This window comes from Canis lupus, chromosome 5, assembly GCF_048164855.1.
Source record: "Canis lupus baileyi chromosome 5, mCanLup2.hap1, whole genome shotgun sequence".
NCBI classification, from domain to species: Eukaryota; Metazoa; Chordata; class Mammalia; order Carnivora; family Canidae; genus Canis; species Canis lupus.
Window position 1 is genome coordinate 14,050,038 of NC_132842.1, and position 15,333 is coordinate 14,065,370.

The window sequence follows — 15,333 nt, forward strand, 5'->3', positions numbered from 1 at the left end:
AGCATTGTGCTGATACACACTTCTGGTTTTGCTTTTCTTCTGAAACTTTTTAAAAAAAGAAATGAATGCAGTGAATATCATTTGTTTTCTATCCACCAGTCACAGGATTGTATGTTATTTGGGACCCAGCCTGCTTCAAGGATTATTTTTATATATAGTTAAGAAGGTAATACGTTATTTATGGAAATACTTTAATGTTTTAAACACTATGGTGAAAGCTGTTACTTTTATGTCTATATTTCTCTCTTGTGGGAGTGTGTCGTATCATATGCCTGCCAAAAGTCGACTTGATGGATGCTGAATTATAGATCTAAAACTTTGTTGTTTTTGCTGTTGTTAGAGATACATCTAGAAGTGATGACTTTTTGAAAGTTAGCTAACAATTCTTATCGACATTTTAGAAGGTTAATGATTATATGTCTTTTACATAAGGTAGGCTGAATTATTTTACCTGTGAATCATCTTACCACAATTATATCATAGAACCATTTTTATAAAGTATTTTGGTTTAATTTTTATTTTATAATATTTTTATTCAGAATGAAATAAAGGCTATTTATGACTGTTTACTGAAACTCTGACAAAAAGATATTTTTCTAAATTGATCTCACAGTAGTATTTTAGTTTTAAAAATATTTTTCTTTGAGATGCTAAAATAAACTCAAGGCATTTTTTATATTAGAACTTAGAGAAGGCAAATGAATTTTTGGTATACTTTCTTTGTTGTATTGAAGTTTTATTTAAGATAACCTGTGTACTGTATTTACATATGAAATGAGGTGATAATACTTAAAAAAAGAATAGATAATGAGTATTGTCATGTTTATATGCAGCCCTTGTTTCCTTCTTTAACCTACAGCTTGTGCCAGACCTCTCTGCCTTCCAGACCAGTATTATCTAGTAATAAAACTACATTTATGATTTGGATTAAAGCATTTTTTGCATGAAAGCTCTTTGAAAATGTGAAGCCTGATTCTTGTATTTATTTACAGTCCATATTTCTGACCTGCTATGATAGTTAATCTTAAGAGCTAATCTCAACCCAGTACTAAAATTAATATATTGCTTATGAAGAGCTATTGTTTAATTACTAAATGATACTCAAACATTTTTATCCTCAACATTTAAATTTTGTAGATTAATGCTAAATAAGTACTTAAAATTTCTAGGAAAAAAGATGTCTTCAATGCCTGAATATTGTTATTGGGATTATGTATATGCTATTACTTATGTGTATGAAATAATGGATTTGAAATGTGGTTTTTCTCTGTGCATATTCAGTGAATAGTTGAGTTGTTATTGCCTAGTGATATGATCAAAAAAAGAATTCTAAGTTAAATCATCTTCTGTAGTAAGATGGAAAAAACAAGAGTTATCTACTAATATAATGGGTATAAAATGGTATCTCATAGTTTTATTTTACACTTTAATTACCAGTGGAGCTGAATTTCTCTTCCTTCACTTGTTAACCATGTAGATTTCACCTTCAGTTGTCAGATTTAGCAAATAAAAATACAGGACAATTTGTTAAATTTGAATATTAGATAAACAACAAATATGTTTTTAGTATAAGTATATACCCTCACATTAGTTGGGATATACTTAATACTAAATTTTTTTATTGCTTATCTTTAATTCAAACTTAATGGGGCATTCTGTATTTAATCTGACAACTTTACTCTCTGTAAATTGTCTGCTGCTGTCTCTTACCAAATTTTTAATTGCATTTCCTGTCTTCTTGTTATCTTCAAGAATTCTTGGCATACACTGGATATTAGCTGCTTTTTTTTTTTAGAAGTTGCAAACATTTTTCCAATCTTCTGTCTGCTTGTTAACTTTATAATGCTTTTTGTTGAATAACAAGTCCTTAATTTTGATGGAGTCAATTCTTTCAGTTCCACCAGGATGTTCCCATATTTTTTATACTTTTGAGATCTTAAATATTTTATTTAAAATATTCCAAGGTCACAAATAGGTCATCCTACTTTTTATTTCATTAGCTTCATAGTTTTACATTTCAAGTTTAGATCTTTAATATATTTAGTGTTTATTTTAAGGGAAGAGTATTAGGAAATGAAGAGAGAGAGGTAATGGAGAGAGCAGATTGCATGGGGGTTGTAGGCCCTGTGAGGCCTTTGGTTCTTTTGCTTTAGTGAAAGAGGAAGCCAGTGGAGGTTGTAAGCTGAAATCTGAAATATACTTCTAAAAAAATTCTCTGATGACTCTGGTGAATATGTTGTGTGAGATATGGCAGACTATTCATTCTTCCCCGGTATTTAGGATATCCTTTTCTCTGTTAGTATCTGAACCTCTCTTAGAGACTGTAGCTTCCAACTTCCCCTGACTATAGGAAATGTCTACATTAGATTAGGTTTGGACTAATTAAATGTGAGCAAAAGTGGTATGTGCAACTTCTGGGTTATCTTCTTAAAGATGAGGTGCTTGTCCTGTTCCTCTCCCTATGCCACCCTCGCCTTCCTACTGACTAGAAGACAGCAACAACTGCCTTGAACCCAGAGGTAGACATCCTGTGATGAGGATGGCAGAGCCGTCCCTTGTCAGCTTAGGTCCTGGATGACCTTGTGGAACAGAACCAACTACTACTCACCCTCCCCTAAGCACTGGCCTGTCTCTGGACTATTTCCAGGAAGAGAATAAACTTTCTTGTTTGAGACACCGTATTTGTCATCATTTAATCACAGCATCTGTACCCATACTCAATTTAATGCCAAAATTGGTACCTGAAGTGTGGTGTTGCACTAATTAATAGCTTAAATACATGACACTGGCTGAGTAGGTGGTCAGCAGAGAGTAGACACCATGTTGTAAGCTGGAAAAGTGGTGACCCACTTTTATGCTAATGGTACAACTCTTGATGGAGCTGTCATTTCTGATAACTTGGAAAGGCATCCATGTGTGTGTCCAGTTTGTACCTCCAGGTGGTTAGAAAGACTGCTAATGTGAGCCTGCTCACACGAGTTGGCTAGCTGCTTTAGCAAGGAGCTGAAAGAGGGTGTCAAGTAAGAGAACAGTTGGCTAGTTTGCAATTAGAGTTGCCCATGGCCTATGCTCTTACTGCACTGACTGAAAGGACAGTAGTATGGGGGTATTGGGGGCTTGGAAAAGTTATTTTCTTTTTCCCAAACAGCAAGAGGTTATATTCATTTTCAGGAACCTTTGTCAGATTTTCTTGGCCAGAGAAAAGTGGAAGCCAGGTGAGGCAAGGATCATGTTAAGATTTATCTTCCCTCTAAAAAAAAAAAAAAAAAAAAAAAGATTTATCTTCCTATTTGAACCAGTCAGTTAGTTAGGTAAACCTCCAGTTACAAATAGAAGGTTTTAGTTTCCTACAACAACAACAACAAAAGTTTATTTCTTACTCATGACATGTCTATGGCTCTGTTCCACCATCCTCTGTCACTCTGAGCCAAAGGAAGAGGCTTTTTGGGGACATCACTGTTCTGTTTCAGAGGGAAAGGAGACATAGCAGAACCAGCTGCTTGGAAGTAGCATATGTTACTTTTGTTCACATTTTATTGGCTGAAGCTAATCAAGTGGCTGAGCCTGAAGTCACTCAGGCAGGAAGAACATTTTAAGTCACATAGCTTGACCGGACGTGAAGGGGTGTGGTGGTGGTATTATCATCCTGCCGTGTGAACGAGATGCTCTCAATTTAGCTAACCTTAATTCAAGGGAGAGAGGAATGAATCTGCCTCAGAGGTCAAGTCATAATAACAGGACAGAATTGACAAGCTTAGTATCTACCACCAGACTAAACCTTTAGTTGTGGTTACTTTCTGGGGGCACTGACTGAAGACAAAGAGATCTGTGGAGATTTTTGAGAGAATTGTGTTGATAAAGATGCCACAAGTTTAGCTTGCCAAAACCTGTGATGGTTTGACGTTGTTTGACAACCAACCAAAGCAACCTTTGACCCCCCCAAACATGTACCCCCCAGGAAATAAGCTGTTAGCTCGTTCCTGCCTCTTTGGAGCATGTACTGTCCCATGTTCACTTCATGGTTTGCCAGAAAGGATAATGGAAGAAAGTATCTTCCAGACTCCAGTAGACAAAGGGACATGAGAGTCCGTCCCCTTGTACTTTTTTTCTTTGCTTTGCTTTGCTTTGCTTTCTTTCTTTTTTTTTTTTTTTTCCTGAGGAGTGGAGGACTAGATAGAACCAGTAAAGCTGAGATGGCCCCAGAGCAGACCCTGGAATGAGAACCCCAGGTCCAGGCAAGGCTCTCAGGGAGATTATGAGAGAGCAGGACAGGGTGGAGGAGGGTGCCAAAGAAGACTCCAAATTCCCATAGAGTCCCACAAAGGTGAGTGTTGCTCCCTCCCCAGAACTAAATTTTAACCAAGGAATTTTCTTTCCTGGTAGAGTGGAGGATTCTTTGCCATTCCTATGTAGTAGTACTCCATCATTGGTAAGAATAGTATTTGCCATTCTTTTCAAAATGGAAGACTTAATTACATTAATCTTATTTGTATTCCATTGTGTATTGGCTGTAATGCTGGGGATAGAGAGCAGCATTACTTATCTAGTAGTTTGTAGGTCACCTGACTGGGACAGAGACACATTGGTATCTTTTGGAGAGGTTGTGTATCACCCAGAGATCTTAGACTTTGAGCTGAATCCAGTAACTGGATGGGACTTCAGGTTATCCCTTTAGAAAAGGAGAGGAATGTTTGAGTGGGAAGGAGGCACTCCCACCTCTGATATTTTACTGGCATCTAGCTCTTATTTCTTAGGCTCCTTGTAGCCAGATGAGACCGCATATCTAAGTTTTGGCTAGTGGATAGAAGTGAGGAGTACACCTTCTAAAACACATTTGTATTTAAATAATGCTGTTATATTCTTTTTGCCCTGCCCTGTGGATGAGGTGTGGGTGAGCCAGCTTCCATTGTACAGGCAAGGGCAGTGCCCCAGGGGAGTGGCAGGATAGGAGGGAAGGAGTCTCAGTCTCTGGACTGCAGAGAACTGCCCACCTTCCTGGGACCACTTGTCTGGGCTACATAAGAGAGAAGTGAACTCCTCTTTTGTTTGTGCTGCCACATTCCTGGTCTTGTTACTGCAGTTTAGCCTATACAGAGGGCAGTAAGGAAAACAGGAAACAAACATGGAAGATTAGATTTGGAGTTGTTCTTAGTGATTTTTTTTCACTTGAAGCTTTTCTCTTATATATTCTTCCTGTGAAAGAATGAAGGAAGATATTCTTATATATTCTTATATATTCTTCCTGTGAAAGAAGAAGGAAATAATATTCTCTTATATGTTCTTCCTGTTTGTCTTTCAAATAATCTAACAGAGTTTAGAAATAAGGAAACTCTTTTATTTGCACATCACTCGTGATTTCCGTTTTATTTCATATGCGTATTTACATATTGTTATAGAAATTTTGTATCTTGATATTTTCATGTGAATATTTTCTTTGTTGCTGAAGAGTTCTTATACTTGTACAATTATTGTTATATAACATTTGCTTTTACCACATGTGTATTGCTGTTGACTGCTATGGACTGAATTGCATTCCTCTCCCCCCTCCCAATTTATTTATTTATTTATTTATTTATTTATTTATTTATTTATTTAAAAAAATATTTTATTTATTTATTCATGAGAGATACACACACACACACACACACACACACACACACACAGAGGCAGAGACACAGGCAGAGGGAGAAGCAGGCTCCATGCAGGGAGCCTGATGCGGGATTCGATCCCAGGACTCCAGGATCAGGTCCTGGACTGAATGAAGGTAGGCGCTAAACCGCTGAGCCACCCAGGGATCCCCCCCCCCCCCAAATTTATATGTTGAAACCTTAATCCTTGATGTGACTATATTTGGAGATAAGGCTTTTAGGGAGGTGATTGAAGTTAAATGAGGTCATAAGGGTGATCCAATAGGTCCTATAGAACTGGTGTCCTTATAAGAAGAGGAAGAGACCCCAGAGGTCTCTGCCTTATGAGGATACAGTGAGAAGGCAGCTGTCTGTAACTCAGGAGGAAGGTTTTCACCAGAACCAGACTATATAGGCATCTTGATCTTGGGACTTCCAGCCTCCAGACTGAGAAAAATAATTTTGTTCTTTAAGCCACCCACTTGTGGTATTTTGTTATGGCAGTCCAAGCTAGACAGCCCAGGCTTTTAACTGCTACACCACATGCAGGGGGTTCTTCTCAGATCACAGTCAGTAGCAAAGCAACCTGTGAAGAAAAGTCCAAAAGAGGAGGACACCAAGAAAGAGTAATGTTACTGAAGCCAAGAGATAAGCATTTTTTTTTTTAAAGATTTTATCCATTTATTCATGAGAGACACAGAGAGAGAGGGAGAGAGAGGCAGAGACACAGGCAGAGGGAGAAGCAGGCTCCATGCAGGGAGCCTGATGTGGGACTTGATTCCAGGACTCCAGGATCATGCCCTGGGCCAAAGGCAGGCGCTAAACCCCTGAGCCACCCAGGGATCCCTGAGATAAGCATTTTAAAATTGAGAATGTCAATATTAAATTGACAGGTCTTATAAATTCGGAATGAATTTTCAGGTAAGAAGTCATCTATATTTTGGAGAGTTATGTTTGCACAAAATCCAGATTGCAAAGGTTGAGTAGTGAATTGGGAGTGTTGGTGGGAGTGGTAGAAATAATGAACTTAAAGCCTCTTTTCAAGACACAGGCTGCAAAGGGGAAGGCACAAGTAGGACAGTGGCAGGAAAGAGAGCCATCATACCTGGGGGAGTAGATGAGATTTGTTTGTTCATTTGTTTTATAATGGGAGAGCTTTAAGCATTTTGTTGGGGGGGAGGGAGTCAGACAGAAGTGGAAGATTTGAGAGAGGAAGGTGGATAAATGATGGCATCAGATCCCTTAGGAAGAGAGGTGGCTTGAGTTTTGGAGCCTGGTTGGAGGTGAGCTTTGAGGAGGAAGAGGGGCATCCTTCCTCCCTCCCTCTCAGGAAGGAGGTAAGAGAGTGGTTGTTGGAGTGGAGGTGATATCATTTGCTAAGTGGAGGGGAGAAGAGGAAGCTTAAAGAAAGTGATGAAGTTTGGAATTGATTCTGTGGGATTTGGGAGAGCCCACAAAGAGCCTGATGTAGTGATCAAGAGCCTACTGGAGATGGGAGGCCATGTACTTGGAGAGGCTCCAGTCCCCTTGGTTGGGGCTTTGAAAGCAGTGATCTCTAGTCTGGGTGTGGGAGTGGAGAAGTAGGTTCTCAGACTGGTTTAGAGGAAGGACAAGCCAGCAAGAAAGTTCACTTTAGGCAAGGGAGGAGGCAAAGCTGGATGATCAGATCCTAGGTGTATAGAGGGCAGGAAGTGAAGCCTAGAGTTTGGTTGATGGATCAGGAAAAGAATAGAGAGGGCATGGGGAAAACCTGGAATCTTAAACATGTTAAGATTAGGTATGATTTATTCATTTATTCATTGAATAAATGTTGATCATTTATCTTCCAGACACTATTCTCTGTGGAGTGGCTCCTTAGATCAAAACAGTCATCAAAACAAAGTTCCTGCCCTGCTAGAGCTTATTTCTAGAGGGGAGGTAGATAATAAACAGATATACATATGTGTGTGTGTATATATATATGTGTGTGTGTGTGTATATATATATATATATATATTTACACACACAAAAATGTTAAGAAGAAAAATGAAGGGTAAGAGGGTAGAGAGTGATGCAGATGCTATTTTAGGTGATATGAACAAGAAAAGGCTCTTGGAGGAGATGACCTTTGAGTGGAGACTTGGAAGGCACAGCAATTGGAAGAGCATCCCAGAGTGTGCAAATGGCAGGAAAGAGCCCTGGCCCAGAGCTTGCATGAGGAGTGGCCAGGTAACTGGGGAGCGTGAGTGAGGAGGAGAGTGGAATTCCTGAGGGCCATGATACCTTAGGCCTGCAAGTGGGATCTGGGATTTCATTCAAGTGTCATAGGAAAGCCATTGGAAGGTTTGAATCAGAGAAGTGATGTGATCTGTTTTACTTTACTGAAGGTTCTGTGCCGAAGGCTCACGTTGGCTGTTCTGTGGAGTTTTGATTGGCAATGGTAGGAAAGGAATTTAAAGAGCTAGAAGGGTATGAGAATGTAGCCCATAAGTAGCGTATTGGAGTTGAAGATTTCAGCAATTGAATGCTTCTGGGTGAAGGATCCCACTGCTGCTCTTTTAAGCAGACACACCCAGTCCACAATAGGCATTATTTCCAGTGGATAAAGGTCTGACCCCGACCCTTGGTTTCTGCCGCACCCTTTCCTGTTTTTGACTCTGCTCCTCACCAGCTTCATTATTCATTCTCCCATTTTTGTCGTCATTGGTCTTTCAGATGTGATGCATACTGCTGTCTGCCTAGCCAAGACTTCTCTAGATTTAGGTTTACAGACCTTTTCGTCAGAGTCTGATTGTAGTCTTCAGAAAACTTCCCTGGAGGCCACAGTGTGAGAAGTAGGGGCGGAAGTAGGGTCGAGGGGAGCTGGCAGCGCTGTGTTCTGCCCACTGAGCCCTGTTCTCACTCCCTGAAGCAACCCCTGACACCTCCCGTGAACCCCACGCCTCTCAGCCCACAGCGTGCAAGAGCCCAGCACTGATGTGTGCTGCCACCTCCCTTCCCGGATCAGCTCAGGTCACACCATCCACGCTCAGCCTGTGCCGCCTCAGCCGCTGGCTCCTCGCTGGCTGGGTGGTGGGATGCACAGACTCCGTGTACAAAGTGGTCTGTTGAGGACACTGAAAACTGTGAGGCAGGCATGGCATATCATCCCAAATGTTAGTTTTACTCTGGCTGTTATTAAATTTACTGAATTTGCACAGCAAAAAATGAATGCAGCTCTAATTATGAACCATGAGATGTTGACAAATTCTTTTATTGACTAATTAAAAATGCCAACTTTTTTGTAAATAGGAAAATAGGTGTATGATAGTTTGGAATGTAACATTTGTGTGAACCCTTTAAGGAACAAAACGTAAGGCCAAGAGATGTAGATTGTGTGGGCCATTTAGTGCATGGCCTTCAGTCTCCAGGGGATTATTCAGTCCCTCTGCTTTGCATTAAGGATACTTTCATAGACAAGGTTAGAACTACCTTTTCAGGTGGTTGGATTTGTAACTCTGTATTTTTGTTTTTATGTTTAATGGAGCTATGACAACATTTTTATTCACATGGGTTAGGAACTGACTATAATATAGACTTTGAGCCTTCAGGCTTTCTGGTTAAAGGTAAAAATATGAGTATTTTCCTCATTTATTCTGGTTTCATTTTGACAGATGTCATTAAAGTAAACATTGCTGCATTATAAAAAGAATTTATAAGAGCCAAATGATGGCCTAGTAAAGTCAATACTCAAAACAAGATTATCCTGGGCCACAAAATAAGTTTGATGCTTCGGATTTTTTTTATTTTTTTTATTTTTTTATTTTTTATTTTTTTATTTTTTTTTTAAAAGAAAAATAGGGTATCCCTTGCATTAAAATCTGCAGTGTTTCTTCTGAGTTAAGGGTAGATTTTTAAGCACTAAGATAAATTTCTTTATTTGGACTGTTTGCCATTAAGAAATTGATTTAGCACTAGGGATTTTGTATAACACTGCCAAATTCTAAGGTTAATGAAGGATTTGGTCATGTTCACTGATGCATCCTGAGCACAACACCTGCCACATAACACTTAATAACTATTTTTTGAATGAATGGATGAATCATCTTTGATATAATTGTGGAAATAATACTGTCTGGTTATTGATACAGGCAGTATCATGGTAGAATGAAGCACCTCCCTGGGTGTGCTATCACAGTGTTGCCATGAATATATGGCTTCTTTAAATTAATAAAAATAGGAGCATAACTATAAGTTTTTTTTTTGAGTCTGCCAGTTGACAAGTCTGTTTAATTGTGTAAAATGCTAATTCTACTGGTAAAATGAGGATAGCAACACAGACTTTGTTTATTGAGTGTAAGTAACTGCACTAAGATTGGATGAGGTATAGAGAGTAGAAGAAAATACATATATGCAAATCAGTTATCTGATGATGGACTTGTATCCAGAATTTATAAAGAACTCTTACAACTCAGTAATAAAAAGAACAACACGATTAAAAAATGGGCAGAGGACCTGAATAGACATTTCTCCAAAGAAGAGTTATAAACTGTAAATAAACTCATGAAAATATGCTCAGCATCATTACTCATAGGGGTATACAAGTCCAAATCTCAAAAGATAGCCCTTCATACCAACTGTTTGATTATAATGAAAGGTAATAACAAGTGTTGGTAAGAATGTGGTAAAATTAGAACAAACATACATTGCTGATGGGAAAAACGGAGGCAGCCACTTCAGAAAACAGCTTAGCAGTTCTCTAAAAGATTAAAAAATAGAGTTACCATGTGTTACCTAGCAATTCCACTCCTAGGGCCATACCCCAGAGATCTCAAAACACATATCCATGTAAACATTTATATACTAATGTTCATAGCAGCATTATTCCAGATAGTTAAGACATGGAAACAACCCAAATGTCCATCAGCTGATGAGTGGATAAGCAAAACATGTATATTATTCATACAATCCAATGGAATATTTCTCATCATGAAAAAGGAATAAAGTACTAACACTACAAAGTGGACAAATCTTAAAACATGCTTAGGAGTTGGACACACAAATTGCCCAATGTTGTATGATTCCATTTTACAAAGTGTCCAGAATAGGGCAATCATAGGGACAGAAAGTAGGTCAGAGACTAGAAGGGGTTGGAGAAGGGAGATGCGGAGTGACTGCTAACGCATAGAGTTTCATTTTAGAATGATTAAAATGGTCTAAAAAACTGTTTGCGGGGCAGCCCGGGTGGCTCAGCGGTTTAGCACTGCCTTGGGCCCAGGTCGTGGTCCTGGAGACCCGGGATCAAGTCCCACGTCAGGCACCCTTCATGGAGCCTGCTTCTCCCTCTGCCTGTGTCTCTGCCTCTCTCTCTCTCTCTCTCTCTCTCTCTCTCTCATGAATAAATAAATAAATGAAAATTTTAAAAAATGCTTGAAAAAATTGCTTGTGATTTTTTTTTTAAGATTTTATTTATTTATTCGTGAAAGACACACACACACACACACAGAGAGGGAAAGAGGCAGAGGGAGAAGCAGGCTCCATGCAGGGAGCCTGATGTGAGACTCAATCCCAGGACTCCAGGATCACGCCCTGGACTGAAGGCAGGTGCTAAACCACTGAGCCATCCAGAGATTCCCTGAGGTGATGGTTTTATGACTCCACGAATATACCAACCAGTGAATCGTCTACTGTGAAAGAGTTAATTGCATAGTATATGAATTATGTCTCAATAAAGCTATTAAAAAAAGAATAAATGAGGTAATGTGTGGGAATATACTTTGAGCTACTTGAGAAGATATTATTGTAGTTTGACTGTGAGGCCTTTAAATAGTAGCAGCATGACTTAGATATTTTCACTTGCAGCTCTGTGATTTTTATGCCATGACTCAACTTTATAAGGCTGTAACTCAGCAATATAAAATATTGAAAATGTTGAAACATTAAATGAAAACTGCTTGGCTTACTGTTTTTATTTAATAGGATTTTCTGAATCTGTTAATTAGCAATGAGTAGAATGTCATTAAGGAATTAGGTTTTTGAATCATAAAATTTTAGAGCTGGAAGAAATTTTAGGAGTCGTGTATTCTAGGCCACCTCATTTTGTTTTATAAGTGAAAGAAACGGGCCCTATAGGGTAACTAAGGTTAACCAAGATGTCTTAGGTCACAGAGTTGAGTAAGTTCTAGAACCGAGTCAGGGTTCTTTCTCTTGACTACCATTGGTTTTGGTGCTGTGATAGTATTAGCACTAATAATCCTAATAGCAGCTATTTAAATGTTTCCTGTATGTATCCTAGGCATTCTGTTTAGTACTTATGCATATTTATTTTTTCTAGTTACTCTACACAGATTCTGAAATTGATTCATTTACCTATGTGTTAGTTTCCTATTGTTCTGTAATAAATTGAGAAAAACTTAATGACTTAAACACAGATTTATTATTCTATAGTTCTGGGGATCAGAAGCCCTAAACGGGTATTACTGAGTGTCCGCAGGATTGCATTCATTTCTGGAGGTCTTAGGGCAGACCTCCTTCTTGTCTTTTCCAGCTTCTAGAGGCTGCCCACAACATGTGACTGGTGGCCCTCCTTCCATCTACAAAGCCAGCAGTGGGGGGTCAAGTCTCTCAGGCAGTCTTTTTGGTTCTGACTCTTAACGTTTCTTTCTTTTCCCTCTAAGATCCCTGGTGGTTCCTGTGGGTCCACCTGGGTGTTTATTCCAGGATACTCTCCTTCTTTTAAGGTCAGTTGATCAGGAGCCTTAATTCCTCATTGCCATATAACATAACCAATTCACAGATTGCAGGGATTAGGATGTGGATGTCCTTGAAGGGCATTGTGTGCCTGCTATGCCTACCACAGTCTGTTGAGTGAAGAGAGTTAGAATCAGAGAGAGGTTAAAGTAAGTCATTTAATGATGCATCATTAGCAAATGAAAAAGCCTGCATTTTAACCCGTGACAGGGTTATTTAGCCTATCTTTCATGATTACATGGTCTTTTCCACAAATGCTGTTTGGTCCTGGTGTGGCAAAGTAAATAGGATTGTTAGCAGTGTTCCTATAGTAAAGAGGTCTTTCTGACTAAGGTAAAAATCCCATTTACTTTAATGATATCAAGAAATAGGGTATTTGAATATGGGACAATTGAGAGCATGGTAGAGGAGTATATTTGATATGGAAACATGTTTATGATTCATCAAAACCTTCAGTCCATCACCCCCCCGCTTCATGAATTCCCTTTGGCATCAGTTCTTCCTTGTCCAACCCAGCTGCCTCAGTTCAAATTGTTCCCCTGCAAATTCCCTGATTCCTTTGCCCTCTCCTAATCTGACAAAGCTGGAGGACTGGAGGAGCTCAATTACCTGCCTGTTGGTTACATTTGAGTGATGTCCGTGGCAGCCTCACATTTGCCCAGCAGCCTTCCCACCTGCCTCTGTGGTCTTACTCCTGTGGCCCACCTCCTCCATTCTTCCAAACACCTTATCCCCAACCGGTGTCACTTACCATCTTGGCTGTTTTCTGTGAAGTGGACTACTGTTGAGCCCCCTTTCAAGAACACTCTTCTCTTGGTCTTTGGCCCTCCACCCTTTCCTGTGTTGCCTTTTCCCATTCTGGCTGACCCTTTCCTGTATTCTGTTTTGGTTCCTCCACTTTTATCTGTGCCTGCTGAAAGAGGAGCTCCTCATATTTTCCTTACCTTGCACTTCTGGTTTAAAATTTGATCTGTTTGAGTATGTCTCCCATATTTATTTCTCTAGCATAAATCTTCTCAGCGACATCTTAGGCAGGGTCAGTGTTTGTCAGGGGGGCTGTCTTGTGCACTGTAGGATTTTCAGCAGCATCTCTGGTCTCTACCTACTAGATGCCAGTAGAACCTCCTCTGTCCCAGAAGTGGCAACCAAAAATGTGTTACACATTGCCGAGTGTCTCCTGGAGGACAGAATCACCTTGGGTGAAAAACCATTTATCTAACCTAAAGCTCTCTTCTGAGGATCTAAGGATAGTGCCTTCCTTGCAGCTCCACTGGAATGTCTCATAAGCATCTCATATTTAACATGTCCAAAACAGACTCCTGTTACTTCTCTCTGATACACTCTTCCTCCAGCTTTCCTCCTTCCATGTATGGCCTTGCTGGCCATTGGAGATATTTGGCTTTTATTCTGAGTGAACTAGGAAGCTATCAGAGGATTCTGGGCTTGGAAATGATAGGAGCTCACTTAGGTCAGATCACTATTGAGAAGTGACTATGTGTTACAAGATTGAAGCAGGAAGACTCACTGAGAAACTGCTATGGTGATCCAGGAGAAAGAGGGTAGAGTAGCTTAGACCAGGGTGGTAATAAAAGAGATGGTAAGAAGTGGTATCTTTGGATTAAGCCTTTGATACAGCTATCCTGGGGAAGAAGAGTATATTGTATTATATGAGATTAGTATCTTAGTGTGATATGTTTATCAAGTTATTTGCTGAAAACTTGCAGGAAACAGGTTTGGTGGATCAGAGTGAGAAGAGTGTAGCCATAGCCCAGAAACTTGTGGGGATGTTACTTGAATGAATCCAGGCCAGAATGGCCAGTAAAGCGAGAGTCCTCTTAGGAGGAGTAAGGAGGACATCCAGTCCAGCCAGGTACACTTCACAGTCTTTCCTGGGGCAGGCCCTATCACTGTGAAACATATACCTATGGCAGGTTGGATAGAACAACCTGCCACTTGAGAAGTCAGGAGATTTGCCTTCATTAGATATTGGAAGCAAGTCATATTGCCCTGTAAGCTAACGTAAAGTGGCCATTGGCACTTGGGGTGAGATCGATTTTTGTTGTACAAGATTGCCTTCTATGAAGTGAAATACTTAGGATCCTCACTGATAGGAAGGTATGCTCCCTTATGGTAACATCTAAAATGTGCCGTCTCTCAGAAAGGGAGACAGAACATAAAGACTCCTAATTCTGGGAAACGAACTAAGGGTGGTGGAAAGGGAGGAGGGCGGAGGGGGGGGGGTGAATGGGTGACGGGCACTGAGGGGGGCACTTGATGGGATGAGCACTGGGTATTATTCTGTGTGTTGGCAAATTGAACACCAATAAAAATTTTTTTGGATTTAAAAAATAAAATAAAATGTGCCGTCTCCCCTCCAGTTTCCAAGCTTCCATGGGAGTCAGACATGCTCAACTGAAAACCACTTGACTAAGTCCCCCTTTCTAACTTGAAAACTGACTATCATAACATGAAGTCAAAAGGCTATGGCATGTCAAGCCCTCAAAGAAAACACAGATTGTTTCTAGTTTGGGGGACTTAGAAGAGAAATGTTGCCAGGATTACTTCAGAATTAGTGCTGATTTTTATTGTGTTGCATAAAATGCATCCTTTAAGTATTTTGTGTCCTTATATGTACCTTAAAATATTAATTCTTAATTCTTTCATAGAGGGTGTGGATGTCTCAGGGCCATCTCTAAAGATAGTGCAATAGGACACCTGCTCCTGCTGTTCTATTTGTAGCATTGTTAGGTAAGAGAATTTGAATTAAAAGGAATGAAGACATAAAAAAGAATTCTCTAGCTATATTTTGGCAAAGGAAATGGAAGCAGGGTAGGAAGAGGGAGATTAATGGCTATATGTCAGTGTTGTGTATATCATGTCTTTGTCAAGTCTAGCTGATATCAAGAGCTAAATATTTTTAAAATCACATTTTAGAAAACTCAGTAGAAAATAGAAGGTAGGGACACCTGGGTGGCTCAGTTTGTTAAGTGTCTGACTC

The 15,333-nt window shown here is 39.7% G+C and overlaps 1 protein-coding gene across 10 annotated transcripts in view; it reads left to right on the plus strand.

Annotated features, from left to right (window-relative positions):
- The window catches only part of ZNF438 (zinc finger protein 438), a 401,908-nt gene that overhangs the window by 240,679 nt on the left and 145,896 nt on the right, over positions 1–15,333 (plus strand). The window contains exon 1 of one of the 10 annotated variants that reach the window (XM_072825514.1): positions 15,145–15,164. The exons of the other annotated variants lie outside the window; for them this stretch is intronic. The gene's annotated coding sequence lies outside the window, so the exon portion shown is untranslated. Of the gene's footprint in view, positions 1–15,144; positions 15,165–15,333 lie in introns of those variants that run through there. 10 annotated transcript variants of the gene reach the window in all.